Source organism: Loxodonta africana, chromosome 11 (assembly GCF_030014295.1).
Source record: "Loxodonta africana isolate mLoxAfr1 chromosome 11, mLoxAfr1.hap2, whole genome shotgun sequence".
NCBI classification, from domain to species: domain Eukaryota; kingdom Metazoa; phylum Chordata; class Mammalia; order Proboscidea; family Elephantidae; genus Loxodonta; species Loxodonta africana.
The window spans coordinates 98218545-98241572 of record NC_087352.1 but is presented as its reverse complement, the minus strand read 5'-3'; positions in this window follow the sequence as shown (position 1 = coordinate 98241572).

Here is a 23028-nt window from a genome sequence, read left to right as displayed (position 1 = left end):
GGAGTTCCAATTTCACCACATCTTTGCCAACATTTTTTTTTTAATCTTAGCCATCCTAGTGGGAGTAAAGTGATATTCCATTGTGGTTTTGATTTGCATATCTCTGATGGCTAATGATGCTGAGCATCTTTTCATGTTTTGGAAACACCATGTGTTTGGTGGCCATTTGAATGTCCCCTTTGGTGAAATGTCTATTCAAGGCCTTTGCCCATTTTATGATTGGATTATTTGTCTTTTTGTTGTTCAGTAGGCAAAGTTTTATATATGTTTTGGTTATCAGATTCTTGTCAAATATGGTTTCCAAAGATATTCTCCCAGTTGGTAGCTTGTCTTTTCACTTTTTGGTGAAGTCTTTTGATGAATGAAAGGTTTAATTTTTACAAAGTTTTATATATGTTTTGGTTATCAGATTCTTGTCAAATATGGTTTCCAAAGATATTCTCCCGGTTGGTAGCTTGTCTTTTCACTTTTTGGTGAAGTCTTTTGATGAATGAAAGGTTTAATTTTTATAAAGTCCCCTTTATTTATTTTGTTTTTTGCTGTTTGTGTTTTTGTCATTATATTAATAACCCATTGTTGAAAGCCAGGCCTTAGAGCATTGCCCTTGCTTTTTCTTCTAAGAGTTTTATGGTTTTTAGTTTGCACATGTAGCTCTTTAATCCATTTTGAATTTGTTTTTGTGTATGATGTGAGGCATGGATCCTGTTCCATTTTTCTGCATGTGAAAATCCAATTTTCCCAGCGCCATTTATTGAAGAGACTCCTCTTCCCTCATTGAATGGACTTAGTGCCTTTGTCAAAAATCAGTTGACCGTGGATGTGCGGACTTATTTCTGGGCTCTCAGTTCTATCCCATTGGTCTATTTGTCTATTGTTATACCAGTACCAAGGTGTTTTGATTACTGTAGCTGTATAATATGTTTTAAAACTAGAAAGTGTGAGTCCTCCTTCTTTATTCTTCTCTTTCGACATCTCTTTATGCAGAGCCTCTTGCCATTCTATATAAAATTGAGGATTGGTTTTTCCATTTCTGTAAACATGACTGTTGGAATTTTGATTGGGATTACATTGAATCTACAGATTGCTTTGGGTAGTATTGACATCTTAACAATATTAAGTCTTCCAATTCATGATCATGTAACATCTTTCCATTTATTTAAGTCTTCTTTAATCTCTTTCAGCAGTGTTTTGTAGTTTTCATCATATAAATCCTCCATGTCTCTGGTTAAATTTATTCCTAAGTATTTTATTCTCTCAGATGCTATTGTACATAGAATTGTTTCCCTAATTGCCCTTCCAGATTTCTCATTGCTGGTGTATAGAAACCCAGCTGATTTTTGTTTGCTGACCTTTTACCCTGCAACTTTGCTACATTACGCTAGTAGTTATAGACTTTTTCTGGGGGACTCTTTGGGATTTTCTATATACAGGATTATATCATCCATGAATAGAGATAATTTTACTTCTTTTCCAATCTGGATACCTTTTATTTGTTTATTTTTCTTATATTATTGTTCTACTAGAATTTCTAATACAATATTGAATAGAAGTGGTGAGAGCAGGCACCCTTGTCTTGTTCTCGATTTCAATGGGAAAGCTCTCAGCCTTTCTCCATTAAGTGTAATGTTGGCTGTTGGCTTTTCATATATGCTCTGAGTCATATTGAGTAATTCCCCTTCTATTCCAACCTTCTTTAGGGTTTTCATCAAGAAAGGGTGTTGGATTTTATCAAATGCTTTTTTTTTCCACATCCGTAGAGATGATCATGTGGTTCTTTTCTTTTGTTCTATTGATGTAGTATATTACGTTGATTGATTTTCTAATGTTGGACCATCCCTGCATTCCTGGAATAAATCCCACTTGGTCATGGTGTATGACTCTTTTAATATGCTGTTGGATTCTGTTCACTAGTATTTTGTTGAGGCTTTTTGCATCTAATTTCATAAGAGGTATTGGCCTGTAGTTTCTCTTCTTGTTGTGTGTTTGTCTGGTTTTGGTGTCAGGGTTATGTTTGCTTCATAGAATGAATTAGGGAGTTTTCCTTTCTTTTCTTTTTTTTTTTTTGAAGAGTTTAAACAGTGTTGGTGTCAATTCTTTTCTAAATGTTTGGTAGAATTCCCCAGTGAAACCATCTGGTCTAGAACTTTTTTTGTTGGGAGGTTTTTGATCACTGATTTGATCGCTTTACTTGTTATGGGTCTGTTGAGGCTTTCTATTTCCTCTTGAGTCAGTTTGGGTAGGTTGTGTGCTTCTAAGAATTTGTCCATTTTGCCCCGGTTGTCCAATTTGTTGCCATATAGTTGTTCACAATATTGTGTCATAATTCTCTTTATTTCTATTAGGTCACTTGTAATGTCCTGTCTTTCATTTTTTATTTTGGTTATTTGCATCTTTTCTCTTTTTTTCTTTTTCAGCCTAGTTAAAGGTTTGCCAATTTTATTGATCTTTTATTGACCAACTTCTGAACACAAAGCAGGTAATATGTACATAGTGTTAATAAAATGCGTTATAACTCAGTACTTTTTTTTCTCTTTACACAGATAACAATATTCTCTGTATTGTTTTTCTGTTTTCAATTTTATTTATTTATTTCTGCTCTGATCTTATTTACTTTCTTCTGGTAGGTTTAGGTGTAGTTTGCTCTTCTGTTTCTAGTACCTGGAGTTGTCAAATTAGGCTGTTAATTTGAGATCTTTCTTCTTTTTTCATGTGGGCATTTGTTGCCATAAGTTTCACTCTGAGTAATGCCTTTGCTGTAATCCATAAGTTTTGGTATGTTGTGCTTTCATTTTCATTTGACTCTAAGAAATTCGTGATTTTTCTTTTATTTCTTCCTTGACCCATTAGTAGTTTAATAGTGTGTTGTTTAATTTCCCTATGTTTGTGTATTTTCCAGGTTTTTTTCTGTTAATGATTTCTTGCTTTACTCTGTTGCAGTCGGAAAAAATACTTTGTACTATTTAAGCTATTTAAATTCATCAAGACTTGCTTTGTGAGCTAAACTGTGGCCTATCCTGGAGAATGATCCGTGTGCACTGAAGTAGAATGATCTTGTGCTGTTTTTGGGTGGAGTGTTCTACATGTGTGTGTTAAGTCTAGTTGGTTTATAGTGTCATTCAGGTCCTCTGTTTCCTTGTTGATCTTTTTTCTAGATGGTTTGTCCAATATTGAAAGTGGTGTATTGAATATCCAACTATTATTGTAGTACTATTTCTCTCTTCAATTCCATCAGAGCTTATATATTTAGATGCCCCAATGTTGGGTACGTATATATTTATGATTGTTATATCTTCTTGATTAATTGACCCTTTTATCACTGTATAATGTCCATCTTTGTCTCTTCTGATAGATTTTGTCTTAAAGTCTATTTTTGTCTGCTATTAAGATTGCCATCCCAGCTCTCTTTTGGTTAGTATTTAAATGAATATTTTTTTCCATCCTTTCACTTTCACCCTGTTTGTGTTCTTTGGTTTAAAGCGTGTCTCTTGTAAACAGCATATAGCTGGATCATGTTTTCTTTATCCATTTTGCCACTCTCTGCCTGTTGATTGGAGCATTTAGTTTATTTTCATTCACTGTAATTACCGGTAAGAAGTGACTTACTTCTGCCCTTTGCGTGTGTGTGTGTGTGTGTTTTAAGCCTTCTTTGTCTTTGTGCTTTATTATTGCTTGCTTTTATGTTTTGTTGGTTTATTGTAGTAAGCCTTTTTGGGTCCTTCTCCTTTCCTTTTGTGTATTTTTTTTTTTAAAATATATTTACTTAGTGGTTCCCATGAATAATACAATTAACATCCAGTATTTATGACATTTTAGGAGAAGTTGGTACTGACTTGACTTCAGTACCCACCCCCAGTAACATACAAGAAATTCTATATACCATTCCTGTCCCCCCTTTTGTTGTTGTTATCACTAATTATGTCTTTAAATTTCTTGTGCCATGTAACATAATTTTATCCTTGCTTGTTGTATATTTGTTATTATAAAACATGAAGGACAAAATGTTTAGAATTATCAAGTATGAATACTTTATTACTAGCCCTTATAGTTGTCCATTCGTTTACCTTTATTAGATGTCTTTCTTTTAATGTATAGCTTTGAGTTACTTTCTAGTGTCTTTTCCCTTCCATCTACAGAACTCCCTTTAGTATTTTTTGTAGGGCTGGTCTGGTGAATGTGAACTCTCTCAGTTTCTGTTTGTCTGGGAATGTTTTAATTTCACCCTCATTCTTGAAAGATAGTTTTGCTGGGTATAGTATTTTTGCTTGACAGTTTTTTTCTTTCAGCACTTTAAATATATCATCCCCTTGCCTTGTGGCCTTCAATGTTTCTGAGGAGAAATTGGCACTTAATCTTATTGGGAATCCTTTGTTTGTGACTGTTTGCATCTCTCTCACTGCTTTTAGGATTGTCTCTTTATCTTTTTTGAGACCCTGATGGCTTAGTGGTTAAGTGCTACGGCTGCTAACCAAAGGGTTGGCAGTTTGAATCCGCCAGGCACTCCTTGGAAATTCTATGGGGCAGTTCTACTCTGTCCTGTAGGGTTGCTATGACTTGGAATTGACTCGACGGCACTGGGTTTGGTTTCTTTGGTTTTAACTATCATGTGTCTTGGTGTAGATCTTTTTGGGTTTATCCTGCTTGGGGTTCTTTAGGCTTCTTGGATTTGTAGATTTATGTCCATTGTTAGGTTGGGGTAATATTCTGTCATTATTTCTTCAAATATTCTTCCCATCCCTTTCCCTCATTCTCTTCTGGAATTCATGTCATGCATGTATTAGGTCTCTTGTTGTTCTCTCATAATTCCATTAAACTGTGCTCAGTCTTCCTGAGCCTGTGTTCTTGTTGCTCTTCAACATCTGTAATTTTAATTGTCTTATTCTCTTAATTTGCTGATTCTTTCTTCTGCCTGGTTGAATCTGTTGGTAAGTCCTTCTATTGTGTTTCTCATTTCAGTTATTTTTGCTTTCAGTTGTAATATCTCTTTTTTTAGATCCTAATTTTGTTTGTGCATTGTTTTCCTTAGTTCTTTTAGCTCTTAGTCTATGTTTTCCCTTAGTTCTTTGATTATGTTTAATGTTGTTATATTATTTTCTTCCATTTTTTTTTCATTATTTGGTCATCCTTTGATGTGCTCTCACTCCTTTTGTCATGTCCATTTGAATGGGCCATTATTTTTCTGTTCTTTGTGTGTCTTGTGATTTTTCATTGGAGTATTGGAATTTTGAGGGTGTTAACTTTCTCAGTTTCCCTCAGTATTTGATGTTTTTGCCCATACTACTTTCTGCAAAAAACTTTTAGTCAGGCAGAGACTTCGGCCTTTGCTTACCATTTCTTTTCCCTCTCTGTGATGGTTCCTTCTCCCTCCCTGGTTTAATTTAGGATTCAAAAGTCCCTGATCTTGGTTTTCAACTTTCAGTCTGTCCCAAACACACTAGAGAACATGCTGTGGTCAGTCTGTCTACCATCGGGCACCACCACTCAGGTGAGATACCATGTACTAATTAATCTGTCTGGCAGGGGGCACACTTCTCTCTCTCTGGTTATTACATCCTTCCTTCTCTGTTTCTGCAACCACGTTTTTTAGTGGGGAAACCCACACCCAGTGAGCCCCCTTTGGGGCTGGGCATTGCCCTCCAGTTTTGCTCAAGGCTTCCTTCCTCTCTCTTTGGGGGCTGTTTGTATCTGAGCTGACATTCAGGGGAAGCACAGGCAGACTTCTTTCCATTTCAGGAGGAAGAGGGGCTGGCACTCCCTAGAAGGACCACTAAGAGATCTGTGTTGTTGGTTTTAGAGCCCCAGTGGCCTTGCAGTGGTTGGGGGAGCAGTCTCCACTTAAGTAATCCACTTCTAACTCCACTGTAGGTAACATTCTGTAGGAGTTCATACCAGTCTAGCAGTTCACATTTACAATTTGGGGGAGAGGTTGTCACACTCTGAACAGACCCTCAGGGAGGTCTGCCTTGTTGCTATCAGGGATCCCCTGTAGCATGTTGGCTGTGGGTGTAGCCTCCACTCTAGATGCTTGCTTCCTAGCACACAGCAACCTCAGTCAGCACTTCTCAGCACTAACTGAAAGGGGGAACAGACAGACCTGACCTGACTCCCTGGTAAGTCTGTCCTATTGGTTTAGGAGGCCTGAGCTATGCACAGGAAAGCATGTAGAGTGTTGACTATGAGAGCAGAGTCCACTGCATGGACCATCTATAGCAATTCATGGTAGACTTGCAGCTGACAGTGTCTGGGTAAGAGAGGTGCTGGCACACTCCAAACAGACCCCCAGGGAGGCCTATCTTGTTGATTTTAGAGAAGCTTGGGGTCCTGTCTCTTTGTACAGGCAGGGGGTGTGGTGGTTAAGGAAGCAGCTCCTTTTCTGGGGCCACTTCCCCAGTTCATAGCAGCTGGCAGCCCATGTGACTGGGGGGAGGGGCTAGGGATGGTGGGAGAAGTGATTTTCCTACCATATATGACTTGTTGTTGTTTCTTGCCTGTTTGCAGTTTTCTGGTGCTTTTCTCTATACCCAGTTCAGAGCCTCTCAATGCTGAGCACCATTTCCTTGTTGTATTTGTGAGGCAGAGTTGGAACAATGGCCTGTTTATGCTGCTGTCTTCCCAAAATCCTACATTATTTTGTTATAGCCTCTCCTTCATTCCTGTTAATTTCTTCTCACTTGGTTCCTGGGACTCCAATCTAATTGTTTCATAGATTTCTACATCTTTTTCAATATTTTACATTTTCTCTTCTTCTTTAATGTGGATGGCCTTAAGTTCTGTCCTTTCCCCTTTTTCATTGGGCCTACTACTATGGTTTGATGACTCCCAAGCCTTCATGGAGTGGGAGAATTCAAATGCCTGATTGACATATTTTCCTCAGATGCCCAGTAGGTACCTCAAACTCAGTAAGTTCCCAAAGAAAAGCATTATCTATGCCTTATCCACATTTATTCATCCTTTCTGTTATTCGTATTTGCTGCGCTGCTGTTGTTGTGTGCTGTTGAGTTGGTTCTGACTCATAGTGACGCTATAGGACAGAGTAGAACTGCCCCATGGGGTTTCCTAGGCTGCAGTCTTTTGTGGGAGCAGATCACCATGTCTTTCTCCCACAAATGGCTGATGGGTTTGAACTGCCGACCTTTAGGTTAGCAGCCGAAGGCACTTAAACAATAGACATGAAACTTTCTTGACTGGTTGGGAAATTTCCATCTCACTAGTAGGTGCAGATGTTCTTGAATGATCCCCTGCTAAGACCTCTTCTGGTGATTCCACTTTGAGTATAAATCGGGATCTTCAGAGAAAGGCAGTCTGACTTATTTACCGTCAGATACGTTCTTGCGTGTGGAAACCAGATGCTCAGTCCAACAGTGAGCTGAGGAAGTAAATGATGTTCTTAGCGTTAAGCAGGATACTGCACATCTTGCTTACACAACTTTCATAATTTTGTGAAGAGGATCCCATTTGCAGATTCTGTGTTTTGATCACTGGATTATTTATTGTGCTTCAATCAAGAGAGGGAAAGAGAAGAGACAAGAAAGCTAATCAGCTAAATTTTCTGATTGCTAGGAACCCTGGTGGAAGGGCTGGTGAAAAGGGATATTGAAACTGCTAAAGCAAGGCCTCTAAATCTTCCATAAATTTAATCTTTATATTCTCCCTTCTCCACCACCCGTCTCTCAGTTCATGACTGTGGTGGCTTGCATGTTGCTATGATGCTGGAAGCTCTGCCACTGGTATTTCAAATACCAGCAAAATCACCCATGGTGGACAGGTTTCTGCTGAGCTTACAGGCTAAGACAGACTAGGAAAAAGGCCTGTCAATCTACTTCCAAAAATTAGCGAATGAAAATTCTATGGATCAAAACAAAAAATTGTCCTATAGTGCTAGAAGATGAGCCCTCTAGGCTGGAAGGCATTCAAAACACAGTGGCCATAACGTGGACTTGAATATACTAACAACCATGAAGATGGTGCAGGACTGACTGGCAGTGTTTAGTTCTGTTGTACTTGGGGTTGCCGTAAGTTGGAGCTGACTTGACATCAACTAATGACATTCTCCCTTCTATTATCATCAGTAATGGAGATGGGATCCTGTCTTTTCTTACTAGGAACTTGTTTGAGTTGTAGTTTGGGAAAGCCTGTTTTTTTCCAAAGAGTTTAAACTTGACAATTAGTCTGTCTTAGTGAGTACCTTATGTTCTTGGCATTACTATGAAAGGAACCCTAGAAAAGGAAGGAAGAAGTCTGCAAACTTAGGGGGTGTTTGTCTGATTATACCTTGAAATAAATTTTTAGTCATTAGTAAATCTTCTTTGTATAACCAAAAAACCCACTGCCATTGAGTTGATTCCAAATCATAGTGACCGTATAGGACAGAGTAGAGCTGCCCCATAGAGTTTCCAAGGAGCGCCTGGCAGATTCAAATTGCTGACCTTTTGGTTAGCTGCCGTAGCACTTAACCACTGTGCCTCCAGTGTTTCCCCTCACTTTTGTATAGGCTGAAGTAATTTAGATTAAAGTTTGCCTTTTCATAAAGTTGTCTAGAAACTATAAATGACTTATTCACCAATTAGTGCAAATATATTCAACTCAAGTCTTTGAAAGTATGTATTCCTTCCGGTTTCTTTAGATGACCCTGAAGAAATCCCTCAGAGAACTGAGCTGGAGCGTTGGTGAAAGTGAGCACTTGTTCTTAAATGCTTTGTCCTCACTGTGTGTGTGTTTTAATGCTTTATTTTGAAATAATTTCAAACTTATAGAAAAGCTGCAAGGATAGTATGAAGAACTTGCATGTTCCCTTTACCCAGTATATTAATTATCTGTAGCTGTGTAACAAATGATCCCAAAACTTAAAAAAAATTTTGTCTCAGACAGTTTCTAAGAGCCAGGAATCCAGGAGTGGCTAAGCTGGGTAGACCTAGCTTGGGGTCTCACTGAAATTACAGTCAAGATGTTGACAGGGTTGCAGTCAGCTGAAGGCTCGACAAGGGTTTGTCCACTTCTGAAATGGCTCACTCACATGGCTGTTGGCAGGAGGCCTCAGTTCGTGGACACATGGACCCTCTGTAGGCTGCTTGAGTGTCTTCATGACATGGCAGCTGGCTTCCCTGATGCTCTCCCAGGACCGTTGTGAGGGTTAAGCGAGCTGGTGAGTAGAAAGCACAATGCTCGCCGGACAGAGGACCAGCAGCACTCAGAGGCCCTGTGTGCTTACCTCCGGTGCTTCCCTCCGCACCCTGGCACTGCCATTGTGTTTTAATCTGTCCAAATATAACTAATAAATAACGGTACATCCTTTCAGAAACAGACAGGATCCAACTTTCTAATGAATATAATCGAATGATTTTTTTGTTTTGCAGAGTACCTGCTATTGAAATGACCACTTTAGGTTACCAGGCTGGCAATGCAGGCATCAAGCCACATTCTAGAGACCTGATCTCCTTCTAGGGAAGCATGGGGGTCAAGAGATGGCCCGGGCCCTAGGCTGGACACTCCGTGAGCATTGGTGACCCATGGTGCTACCTCACTGGTGTCTGCACAGCTGTTTCATGAGCAGACTAAAGAAAGATACCACTCTGCCTCAGAAACTGAGTCAATATTTGCAAGCTTTGCTTCAGCCCCTGGAGCAGAGAGGCCTGGGGCAGTCAGCTGTGGGGATGTCTCTATTAAGAGCTAAGGCATTGTCTGTAGCAGCATCAGCAGGCTGTTTGCTGATTCTGGAATCTGTTTTCTTGCTTACCTAAATCTTAGTTGTTGGGAGTTTAGTTCTCATTCTTGGTTAGAACATTTATGGGGCTTTTACTTACGCAATCTTGTTTTGCTTCAGGGAGAAAAATGGGAAAGTTCAGGTAGCAGCAGCTTCCCTTGGCGAGGAACAAATCACTTGGTTTAATATGCATGTGGAAGTAGGAAAGTAAGGGAGAAAACAGTCCAAGTGATTGCTGGATCTGCATGGATAAATTTTCTCACAAGATGCAGGTACTTCTGGCTTTCTCACTCTTTGCTTATCAAACCCACAAGCTGGTGAATGAGGATAGCATTTGCCTTTACACAGACAGTCCTGGCTAAGTGTATGTAAATCATCTGCAGTTTTTCTTAGGCTCCTTGTACCTATGGCAAGTTTATGGAATCTGTGTATATTGTGAATTCCTTCTTTCCCGTTGTGGTGCTGTACCGAAGATTCCTTTTGTTCTAAAATTCTGTGACTCTCCAATCATCTGTGATCATGAGAAGTGTCTGCTGTGGTCATATTTTAAACTTGTGAGCTGCTGTGGACCTCTGTTCTCCAGCAGTGATGTTCAGAAAAGGTAAATTCAGGGTTATATGCAGGAGCACTCAGCCTGGACCCCAGAGGGAAGGAGGGAGGGCACCAGGAAAGCCAGCAGCAAAGGGTACACATGATGGATGCATCAGCAACACGATGTTGTTCTTTATTAGTGATATTTTGACATGAACATGACCCTGGCTTTTATTATCTGATCTTCTTTCAGGAGCTAGGAGACCAGCCTTTTATTGGCCTGTTACTCAGAGTCTTGAATCCAGTGTTCTGACCATCACATCTTGAGGTGAATGTCGTACAATCGGGAAGGGGATCACAGATGAGCAATGGAATTGATTAAAGGGATGAAAACATAGAACTTATGACTTACAGGGAGATGTCAAAAGGTTGTGGCTATTTCACTGGAAAAAAGTACTGAATGGTTTCTTAATAGGTTTTAAAAATATTAAATATATTATGTAAATATACCCGTACCTGTTAATGCCTTGTGCCAACTGCTTATAAAATGCAGATCCAGTCATTCTCTATTTGATTGTGAATAGTACCTGGAGTGCCTAGCACCAAACCAAAAACCAAACCCATTGCTGTTGAGTCAATTCTGACTCATAGCGACCCTACAGGACAGAGTAGAACTGTCCCATAGGGTTCCCAAGGAGTGGCTGGTGGATTTGAACTGCCATCCTTTTGGTTAGCAGGCATAGCATTTTGTTTTTTGTTACTTAAATGGCACTGGTTATGTCTTCTTGAGCAAGCCTCAGAAAGCTGGTAGAAAACATTTAGGTGACACAAATGAACATCTTTTCTATAGAATGACAGAAAATGGAATGAGCCTCTAAGGGAAAGTGAAGAATGCCTCTTCTTAACTATTCAAGGATGGGCTAGATGACCACGTGGACTGGATAGCTGAAGTGTAAGCCCACCTACGGGCAGAATGCGCCCTCAAGGCCTTGCCTAGAACTTACGTTCTGTGGTCTCAGACCTTCTTTTGACCCACAGGGAGATGTTAGGAACATAGTTTTCTGGTTTAGGGGAGGATGACATGCTTTCCTTATCTACCTTAGTATTTGCCTCCAACCTCAAGTTTCTCCCATAACAATTTACCCCATGTTTCAGGATGTGATGGCTCTCCTCATACGAGCAGTCTGTTTGACTTGCTGGGGAGTTGGGGCAACTCTGGACACACTAAGTGGAAACCCATAACTGGTGTGTATGGAGGGGACAGAATCATTTAGCACAGCCCCTGGTTGGCCAGCATACCTCCTTTGGGGAGTGTTCATTTGGGCAGAAAGGTGTAGCAGAAAGATGTGCTGAATTTGAAAACCAAGGTTTGCAGCCCAGGCCTACCATTTGACAGCTGAGTGATCCTGGGCAAGCCACTCAAGTTTTCTCAGTCTCACATTCATCATCTATAAAAGGAGAATGAAAATATCCATACCTAATTCACAAGGATTTTATGAGATTCAAATGAGATGGGTGAACATTCTCTGTAAACTAAATTCCCAAGCAGCTGTCAGTCTGATCATTGGCCCAGGTTAGCCTTTGGCTCACACTACCAAGCTTCTGGTGTCCCTGATTCTCTCTTCTGCTTGCTCCCCGGTGCCCAGGACATGTGACTGTCTGCAGCACTGCCCAGGTTTCTAGCTTCCTTCTCCTAAGCAAGATGCAGGGTTTCTCAAGTCTTTGTACATGACCTTCCTTCTCATTCATTTGGGATCTTCATTTTCCGAGCAGTGACATTAAGTGGGTGGTAGCGGACTGATCGGATAAACTAACCTCTCCAGTCACTCAGATTTGAAATTGGCCACCTTGGCCAGGTAACCCAGTGTCCTGAGTTGAGTCAAATGTACAAGCTCTTGAAGAAGGCCCTTCAAAAATGAAGAGGATGCTGGTAAGGGTAGGAACTCCAGGCTTCTCTGGGCATCTCATGGAGGAGTAATTCTGGTAGACAGACCCCACAAATGCCCAGGTTATACCATGCGGCATCTGTCTACACAGACCAGAGTGAAGCCAGGGCCTAGGGGGAGGGGCTAGTCTTCCTGTCTGCCTCTCAACACACACACTTACTCCTGCACAGCCTCTCTCAAGACAGCAATCAATTCATAGAGGTGAGGTTGGGGGCAAGTCAGGAAGTTAAATTCTGAACATCTGTCAGTAAAATAATGCTGCCTCTTAAAATAGCTCAAGGATGTTTCTGTGCAAGGTGCTTTCTGTGGATATATATATAGATATATATGTGTGTGTGTATATATATATATTCTATGTCTGTGCAGAAGGTATATCTTTAGCTCAGTGTATCTATAAACACATACTCAAGCACATGACCAAATATGTCATGAAACAAAAATGATTGAACTCACATAAGTTATAATATTTATGTCCTGAGGATGGCTAAACTTAGCTACAACATCTAATTTGCAGTGACGTCTTTCTTTAACAAGTTTTATAAGAGGGATGATTTAAGTCAAGGAAGAGCAGTGACTCATTCACATGGTGGGCCAGTGGCTGAGCTAAGTTTAGAATAGAAGGGATGCTAGGATCTTCTGAGGCTTAGATTTTTACTGTGAAGTCATTTTGCTCTTCCACAGTGTTTTTTTTTTTAAACCATTCATTTAGGTAAAACCAGGAACTTGTAACGCAATAGCAAAATTCTTGTTTTCCTTATTTAATTAGTTTACTTTATATAGCTCTCTGTTTAATGCGACTCCATTCAAGTAGTTTGGGTTTATTTTTGTTGTTCTACAATTCATGGTATAAAGATTTTACCAAGTTGGTTTTTACCTTTAAATTATGATCAAGGTAAAGCCCTTCAGCAATTAGATATGAGAATGGAGAGACAATTAGGAAGAGTAAGAAAAAGAAATCCTTTTGCTACAAAAGGGAGGAGTCAACAATCTGAATTATACATTGTTCACCATTCATTCAAAAACATCCACTTAACACCTTAGTATTAGAGCTATAAGGAAGTGAAAGGTTACCTTCAAGGAGCTCACATTATTCTGGAAGATGGAAATGTAAACAAGTTGTTATAATGTAGGAAGAGAAATGTGATAGGAAAGGTACACTTATCAAAGTCAGGAGCACCTGGGTGGCACAAACGGTTAAGTGCTTGACTATTCACCCAAAGGTTGATGGTTTAAACCCACCCAGAGGTGCCTAGGAAGACATGCCTGGTGATCTCCTTCCAAAAGGTCACAGCCTTGAAAACCATATGAAGCAGTTCTACTCTGCATGCGTGGATCACCTCCACTTGACCACAGCTAACAACGACAGCTGGGAGGAGTGGCTGACCAAGTTGAAGGGTTAGAGAGCTGAGGTCTAGAAAGTGTTAGAAAGGAGTAGATCGGGGCCTTATGGAGGCCAGGGTAGGGGAGGGCATTCAGGTAGTCACCAACACGTGCAAGGCTTGGAAGAATGGGGTGTGTGGAGCAGCAGGGGGAAAGTGAGCCTCCTTTAGATTTTAGGAGCCAGGGCTGTTTAAATGCAGAAAGGTTTCCATCTGGAGTTGTTCCAAGGAAGGCTGGGTGAATTATTGTGGAGGGAGGGAGTCTGACTCCATGACCTTTAAGATTCTTTAAATTCCTCCCTATCAGGGCGGTTCTACTCTGTCCTATAAGGTGCTATGAGTCGGAATCAACTCGACGGCACTGGGTTTTTTTGGGTATCTCTTTGAAAAAAAAAAAACAAAACAAACCCAAACCCATTGCTAGCCAATTCTGACTCATAGTGACCCTATAGGACAGAGTAGAACTGTCCCTCCATAGGGTTTCCTAGGCTGTAATCTTTACGGAAGCAGACTGCCAATCTTTTTCCCTCAGTGCCGCTGGTAGGTTTGAATCACCAAACTTTTGGTTAGCAGCTGAGTGCTTAACCACTGTGCAAACAGGGATCCTTTCAACTGATTCTTAAGAGTCTCCATAGATGAGGATTCACGATACTCTTGCTTCTGGCAAGGTGAAGGGTAGGTCAGGATTGTGCTGGAATACGTTTGCACATATCTGATGCACTATGGTGTAGGACTGTGATTCACAGCCTTGACTGCACTCTGGAATTACTCAAGGAAGCTTTAAAAATTTTTAATGTTCAGAATTCACCCTAGACCAATTAATAAGAATATCAGGGTGGGGGAGGACTCAGACATCAGCATTTTTAAAGCTCTCTAGCTAATTCCAATGTACAGTCAAGACTGAGACCCTGTGGTCTAGAGCAGTGGTTGGTAAAGTGTAGTCTCTGGGCCAGCAGCATCGGCATCAGCTGGGAACTTGTTATGAATGCCAATTCATGGGTCTCACCTGACAACTACTGAATCAGAAACTTTAGAGGCGGAACGCAACAGTCTCTTTTAACAAGCCCTCCAGGTCAGATACTCATGGAATACCAGAATTTCTGGAGTCATGGAGGATGGGTGAACCCCCGAAACTACTGCCCTGAGATAATCTTTAAATCTTAAACCAAATATATTCCCTGAAGTCTTCTTTTAAACCCAACAACTAGTAATGAATGTCTGCCTTAAGCTGAGCATTATGCTCTTTTAAGATCAACCTATCAGTGGAGCCCTGGTGGCACAGTGGTTAAAAGCTCGGCTGCCAACTGAAAGGTCCACTGTTAGAATCCACCAGCTGCTCCTTGGAAACTGTGTGGGGCAGTTCTACTCTGTCCTACAGGGCCAACTCGACGGCAACGGGTTTAGTTTTATATGGGATCAAGTTGACAAGAGCAACTGGAAAGAATAGATAGGAGCCTTAGGTATAAATGAATGTGTGTTAATGAGGGAGGAACAACTCAGGACAGGAGGGTGAGAGTGGTTGTACAACTTGAAGAATGTAATCAATGTAACTGAAATGTACGTGTAGAAACTTAATTGTATGTTTTCGCTGTGTATATTCCCAACAACAGCAACAACAACAAAAAATAAATGATTAACAAAACCTCCAGGTGAGCATGGGAAAATTTAAGAATAGTTGGCCTGAGGAGACCATTCGAATTTCACTTTCCCAATTGCCTCAGCAACTCTAAGCTTCATTGATTTTCTAGCTGGGGCTGCTGCAACTGTTACCTCACCTGGCCACTAGGAGGCTCTTCTGGGTCAGAGTCAATAGTTCCTCGCTTGCTCTAGTCTGGCCAGATTGAAATTTTCAGAAGGACCTTTACTGAGGGAAAGCAAAAGGGAACAAATGATATTCAAACACATAAAAACCACTGATTATTTAGCATATGTGGATAACTAAAAGTTAAAGTCCATTCACTTATGAATTCATTTAACAAACTTGCATAGAACATCAGAGTCACAAAGATAAATTAGAAGCATCTCTAACCTGAAAGGGTCCAGGGTTTGAAGGAAAGGTAGATAGGTGAACAAACGTGAGCAATGAAGTGTTAGAGGTGCCAGAATAGAAATCTATTCTTCACAGAACTCATAATCAAAGATGGGTCCAGGTTTTTTGGGACACAAAGTTTGTACATATTTGAGGGCCCATTTAAAGAAAAGGATGCACAATTATGAATAAAAAATTAAGTGCAGGCCTTGAAACAGGGCCTGAAGCTGAAGCTTTGTTAGCCTACTGGTAATGTGCCTCTCCTCGTCACAGTTTAGGGAATATGCTGTTCTGGGCAGGGCCTATGTGAATCCTTCTTACTGCCTTATCTATCTTCTGCAGTCAGCACAGTGCCCCGCACACTTAGGAGGGGCTCAATAAATATTTGTTGAAAGAATGAATCTGTACAGATTAATGACGAAAAAAAAACAAAAAAACCAAACCCGTTGCATTGATTCTGACTCATAGCAACCCTTATAGGACTGAGTAGAACTGCCCCATAGAGTTTCCAAGGAGCGCTTGGTAGATTTGAACTGCCAACTTTTTGGTTAGCAGCTGTAGCACTTAACCACTGTGCCACCAAGGTTTCCATTAATGAGGAAGCATAAACTATTTCCTTGTTCAGCCTGAGAAACCCCAAGCTTCAATAATTTTGGAGTGACCTTGGTTCCATGGAAGGCTTGGAAAGAGTTCTCTTTTCTAGAGCCCCCTCTTCTCTCTGAATTGGTTCCTGTGAGACCTGGACTGTCTATATTGATATTATTACCTGGCTTTCTCATTTCCCCTGAATCCTGGACTATTGTGTGAGAAAGGTCCACCCAATCCTAATTTCAGTAGTTCTACTCTGAGTATTAGGCTTGTTTGCTGGAATATTGTTGATATGTCTTTCATCTATCTAGAAGTTCCTTTGCTCTGGCTTCTGAAACTCTTTCATTTGCCCTTGGCCTATTGTTCAGTGCCATGTTTAATTTAGCTGTGCTTATCCATTTGTAAAACAGCATCAGGATAAACGGAGAAAAAACTCGAAGTTGTCAATAATTTCTCATTCTGCTTGGATCAACAATCAATGCCCATGGAAGCAGCAGTCGAGAAATTACATGATATATTGCATCGGGTGAATCTGGTGCAAAAGACTTCTTTAAAGTTTTTTACAAAAAACAGAGATGTCACTTTGATGACTAAGGTGCATTTGACCGAGGCCATGGTCTTTTCAGTTGCTTCATATGCATGAGAAAACTGGACAATAAAAAGGAAAACAAAAGAATTAATGCATTTGAACTGTGGTGTTGGCAAACAATATTGAATAAACTGTGTACTGCTGGAAGAACTGACAGATCAGTCTTAGAAGAAATAGAAACAGAATGCTTCTTAGAAGTGAGGATGTTGAGACTTCTACTCACTCACTTTGGATATGTCGTCAGGAAAGACCAGTTGCTAGAAAAAGACATCTTGTTTGGTAAAGTAGAGGGTCAGCGAAAATGAGGGAAAACCTCAATGAGATTTATTGTCATCATAGCCACAACAGCGGACTCAAACATACAATCCTGAAGAGGGTGCAGGACTTGGCGAAGTTTCATTCGCTATATAAGGTTGCCATGCGCCAGAGATGACTGGACAGCAACTAACGACGACATTCACAAACCAGGTGTGATAGCTGGTTCTCATTAGTCTTTGGATATAATCTGGCTGGATGTTATAACGTTCACCATCTGACTTAAGATGCAGGCTCCATCTTTTCTCAGCATAGAGGACGTATCTCTGTATTTCCCATCCTCAGACGGCCACTCGTATCTGCTTCTCTCTGTTGTGATTGCCTACTCACTTTCCATACATGGTTTAGGGAGCATATCAATTTAAATCTCATTTGCATAGCCATGATGCATGATGTGCCCAAGCCCATTTTGCTTTTGCCGTTATAGTTCCCCCAGGGATTCCTAATAAAGGCTGCTTTGTACAATTTCCCGGTACCTTAGCCACGCCTCTGCCACCAGTAATACACTTCTTCAGTGGTGGAAGGTATGTTCCCTCAGAAGTTTGGACTGTGGTCTTCAGGGTTCTTTGTATTTATTGCTTTGTCTTGTTGCCTCTGGGATTTCTTTGCTTCACTTGCTTAAAATGTTTAAAATTTGCTCAGTTTGTCCCACCTTAAGATCTTCCATATCATTAGACATTAATTTGTTTCCACTTTAAAAAGCGATTACATTCTGGGGGGCTGGTACATCCTTCTTTTTTATTTTTAGCTATGGTTATGTGGGTAGGTTTAATATGTGAAAATGTATTGAACTGTACACTTGAGAAATGTGTACTTATCTGTAAGTATGTTATACTTTAATAATAAGTAGAAAACCTGTTATTAAATATTATCACCATGTGCATGTTTATACACAAAGCCTTTTCTTTATTTCGGTTTTCTAGGCATTAAATTACTGTATTATAAATGTTTTTAAAGGCTCTTGTTAAATTGCTTTCAAAGATGCATATCAGCTTACATTCCCACCATCAGCCCTGAGTATTCTTACTTAAAATAAACAACACTTTGATAATTTATAAGCATAACTGTTTCATTACTCTAAATTTCTTTAAGTATTCATGCAGTTGAACGTGGCCCAATTTAGAGGCTTTAAATTATAAAAATAATCTTTCTATCTCTGTCTCTCTCTATACAGACACATATATTTATGTACATAAAATATACGTGTATTGTTATTAGTTGTCATCAGCTCTGACTCATGGAGACCTTATGTATAACAGAATGAAGTGTTGCCTGGTCCTGTGCCATCTTCACAATCGTTGCTATGCTTGGGTCCATTTTTGTGCCATTGTGTTTATACATCTCATTGATTGTTTCCCTCATTTTTGCTGACCTTTATTTTACCAAATATGATGTCCTTTTCCAGCAATTGGTCTTTTCTGATGATGTGCCCAAAGTAAGCGAGCTGACATCTCGCCATCCTTGACTCTAAGGAACATTCTGGTTGTATTTCTTCTAACACTATTTTGTTCATTCTTTTGGCAGTACATGATATAGTCAATATTCTTTGTCAACACCATAGTTCAAATGCATCTATCTAGTCACCAAACCCACTGCCGTCCACTCGATTCCAACTGCTAGCAACCCCACAGGACAGAGTAGAGCTGCCCAATAGTGTTTCCAAGGCTGTAAATCTTTATGGAAGCAGAACTGCCACATCTTTCTTCCATGCGGTGTCTGGTGGGTTTTACATATGGATAAGTATATATATACATATATGTAAATATGTATGTTATGTTATATATGGCCATATATCCATTGTGGACAAATTGGAAATGTAGAAAACTAGAAAGAAAAAATTGGGCTAGATGAACTTTAAGCTCTGAATACTGATCATAATATCATAAATTTTATATTTAAGTCCATACAGCAAAAGTCATGTTGGAGAGTGATCATAAAATCATCCTTAATTAGACTTGCCTTGTTTTTTATTCTTATGTAAAAACCTAGGTACATTTTAATCTAGCTGAAAGCCTTCCAAAAATATTGAACCCAAGATGTATTTACCAACAATTACAGCTGTGATGATAAAGAGATTCTCTAAGATAGAATTCCATTAAACATACAAATGATGAATATTTCAGTCATACTTTTAATTGTATTTCACCTAAAAGGTTACTATTTCTTTGTTTTGAGCTCCTCAGACAGCCTTGCTTATTCTGGCATATTCTGAATTTTGTTTAGGAAGCATTTCATTTGGGAACAAGCAAGAAGGGAATGTCTGATGATGACTCTAATTCAGGAGTGACTGCAGCCGAATGTGCATCGTGTTCCAAGATGTGTCACTGTGTTTACACTACCCAATTCTAGTAGTCCTCCAGGTTTCATACTGAAGGACGGAAAGGCCTGTTACTAATGTTTCGAATTCTCAGAGAATACTAAAGCTTTGGGTCAAACCTTGCTGAGACTGAAACATTTCTCACCCAAGTGTTTATTTCTAACCCTACTTTTAAAGCAAGCCTTTAGGCCAGTTAACACTAACCTGTCACTTTGGTTCCTCAAGAACCTGAGGAGAGGGTTCTTGAGAAAGTGATCTGTTTGTGAGGAAGTGCACTTGGGAGAGGAGCTGGAAGATGGCACTTGGAAGGAGAAGAGGCAAAGCCCTACAAAGGGTAACATCTCAGAGTTGTCCGGATCGAATTATAGAGAAGCTGGAGTTTTCTCCTCTGCACTTGTCAAGGGATGCCCCCTGGGGGATATAAATTTCCAGGTACTTGTGACAATCTTAGTACCCCCCAAGCAATGACTACCTCTTTCTCCCTCCACCCCTCTCCATCCACTAGTAGACTTTGGTCTCATAAATTTGTTTCTTCTAGATATGTCATATAAAGTGGGGCCATGCAATATTTGTCCTTTGTATCTGACTTATTTCGGTCAGCTCATAGAGTTATAAGTGCTTGTCACAGGTCATGCAATTAGACAGTAGCAGGGTTTTTTTTTTAGGGCTGGGTCTCAAATGTAAGCTGAGAGCAAGTTCATGTTTTTGGTCACTGTTCAAAGCTGTATCCCAAGCACATCACCTCAGGCCTGCGGATCAAGGCTTGGCCTTTGCCTTGCAAGGGAGAGGACTCCAGAGGACAGAATTGTAATAAGAATGAGGTCACTTAATGGTTTCTTAGGGCACCATTTCCTTAACAACACTTACCACAGCTTGTAATTATATATATTTTTGTTGACTTGTCTGTGGTCTGAGTTGCCTCAGAGTGTAAGCTATCCGAGGGCAAGGACCACACTGTCAGTTCACTGATGATTAGTGTGTAGGGAATGAATGAGCAGGCTGCTCAGCATCCCACCCCCGTGTTCCCTGGTACTGGGGTGGACCATAAAGATGGGCCCCTCCTTTTACCTAAGTGAATTTGAAGATTAGACTTACAGTGTGATGGCTATACAAACCTGGACAAATTATTTAACCTCTTTGAGCATCAGTTTTCCTGGAAGAGTGGAAATAATTGAACTGTCTTAGGCCGGGTTCTTTAGAGAAGTAAAACCAGTGAAGTGTATGTATATATATGGAAACCCTGGTGACATAGTGGTTAAGAGCTATGGCTGCTAACCAAAAGGTTACCAGTTCGAATCTACCAGGCACTCCTTGGAAAATCTATGGGGCAGTTCTACTCTGTACTACAGGGTCGCTATGAGTCGGAATCAACTCGATGGCAATGGGTTTGGTTTTTATACACACACACACACACATACATACATATATATGGAAACCCTGGTGGTGTAGTGGTTAAGAGCTACTGCTGTTAATCGAAAAGATGGCAGTTTGATTCCACCAGGCCCTCCTTGGAAACCTTATGGGGCAGCTCTGCTTGTCCTCTAGGGTTGCTATGAGTTGGAACCAACTCGACAGCAGCAGATTTTTGGATATTAAGAGAGAAAGAGAGAGACAGTGAGGTAGAGAGCGGTTTATATCAAGGAAATGGCTCTTGCATTTGTAGAGGCTGGAAAGTCCTAAGTCCGTGCGTCAGGAGTCAGGCTGGAGGCTTCTTCTGACTCACGTAGATGCAGTGGTTGACAAAGGTAAGATGGCAGGCTGTTGGTTCAGGTCCCAAGAACCAGAGGTCAGATGATGACAAGCGGGATGCAGGATACAGAGTGTGCAAAAGCCAATGAGCTTTGCCAGAAAGTCCATATTTACTAGAAGCAGGCCACACCCCTAAGGAAACTCCCTTTCCACTAGACTGGCTGCTTATAGCAGATCTCATCATGAAAGTGATTACATTATATCAGATCTCATCATGGAGGTCCTTGTATCATTACATAACTGCCAAACTACATCATAACTGCCAAACCACTGAGAGTCATGGCCTAGTCAAGTTGACACACAACCTTAACCATCACATGCACCAACTTGAAAAACATTGAGACGAATAAATACGATAATTATATAAAGTGTCTTGCACAAAACAGGACTCAAAAATATTGAATGGGATCAGGTGAAAAAATACAACTGATATGGGGATGATTGGAAGAGTGGCTTTGTTATTTTCCCTTTGAGTTATAACCAGGGATTCAGACTCGCAAAGGGTTCTTGATTTTGTCTTCAGCAAGTCCCGTTGTGCTTTGACTGTGGGCCATGCATAAGTGAGCCATGCACATGTCTGAGGGTCCCTTGCAGAGCTGCAGGGCTTGTGTGTCCTGACTGCCCCTGAGAGTTGACAGAGAGCTCCTTGTGAGTCACACATGCTGCCATCCATCAGGCAGAAGAATCGGATTGATTGTGTCGTCCCCTGGCCACATCGCTTAGATCCTGGACAGAATCAGACTCCTGAAGCACTTCCATTAGCCACTTAATACGTTTAGGAGGCAGTAACACTGGAAGCATCGCACTATCAACGAGAAAATATTTCTCAAGTAGTTTGAAACGTATTTGTTTCCCTACTCTTCCTGTCCATTCAGAGCAGATGCCTGTTGTCATGGTAACAGAAGGAAGAGCAAGGAAGAGTTTTTGAGTGCCCTACATGCTTTTGTATGACAAGAAGGGCGAGGTAGAATTGAAATGTGGACGTAAAAATGAAATATCATTCTCCTCTCTCTCTCTATAGAGGGCAAATGTCATAATTGTGCCTCAGTCTGTTCCCCAAAAGTAAGTATATTTAGTCACTACATTTGAAGATTAAAGAAAAGAGGGAAAGAGAAGTGGAGAGAAAACTGTTTTCCTCTCTTCCCCTTGCTCCTTCACAAACTATTTCATCCAGCGACATGCTTCTGGGAACATTTTGCCTCCCTCTTGGGCTCAAGGATTCTAACCAAAACGCATTCCAGTTTTGAGAAAATTTACATCTATTTTTTCCCCCTCGGTTCCCATATTTCAGGAATTCATAGTCTAGATTCTGTTTTTTTAAAACATGGATCTGATTTAACTGAACAAATATTGATTTGGTTTGGAGTTTAATGAAGAAGAATGAATTCTATTCATTTATTCAGTCTGATGAAAACAGTGGTCCCTACCCCAGAGGCTCTCCTTCAGCTTGGATACGCTTTCTCCTCACCTTCAGCATGAAGCCTGTCCAGCTTTGCAGGTCTTTTTCTTTACCTTTTCAAGGTGCACTAGATACACTAGGCAGCCACCCACACAGCACACTCCTGGCATTGGCATACACCTGAATGCCGACACTCCGACTTAGCACCACTCCCTCTGGAATCTTCATTACTGAGCTCTAGTTCTTCCCTCCCCACCATTGGGCATAGATTTTCTTCTTCCAAAACCGAAAACCCAAACCCATTGCCATCAAGTTGGTTCTGACTCATGGCAATCCTATGGAGTAGAACTACAGAGTAGAACTGCTCCACAGGGTTTCCAAGTCAGTAATCTTTACAGAAGCAAGCTGTCACATCTTTCTCCCATGGAGCAGCTGGTGGGTTCAAACTGCCGACCTTTTGGTTAGCAGCTGAGCACTTAATCACTATGC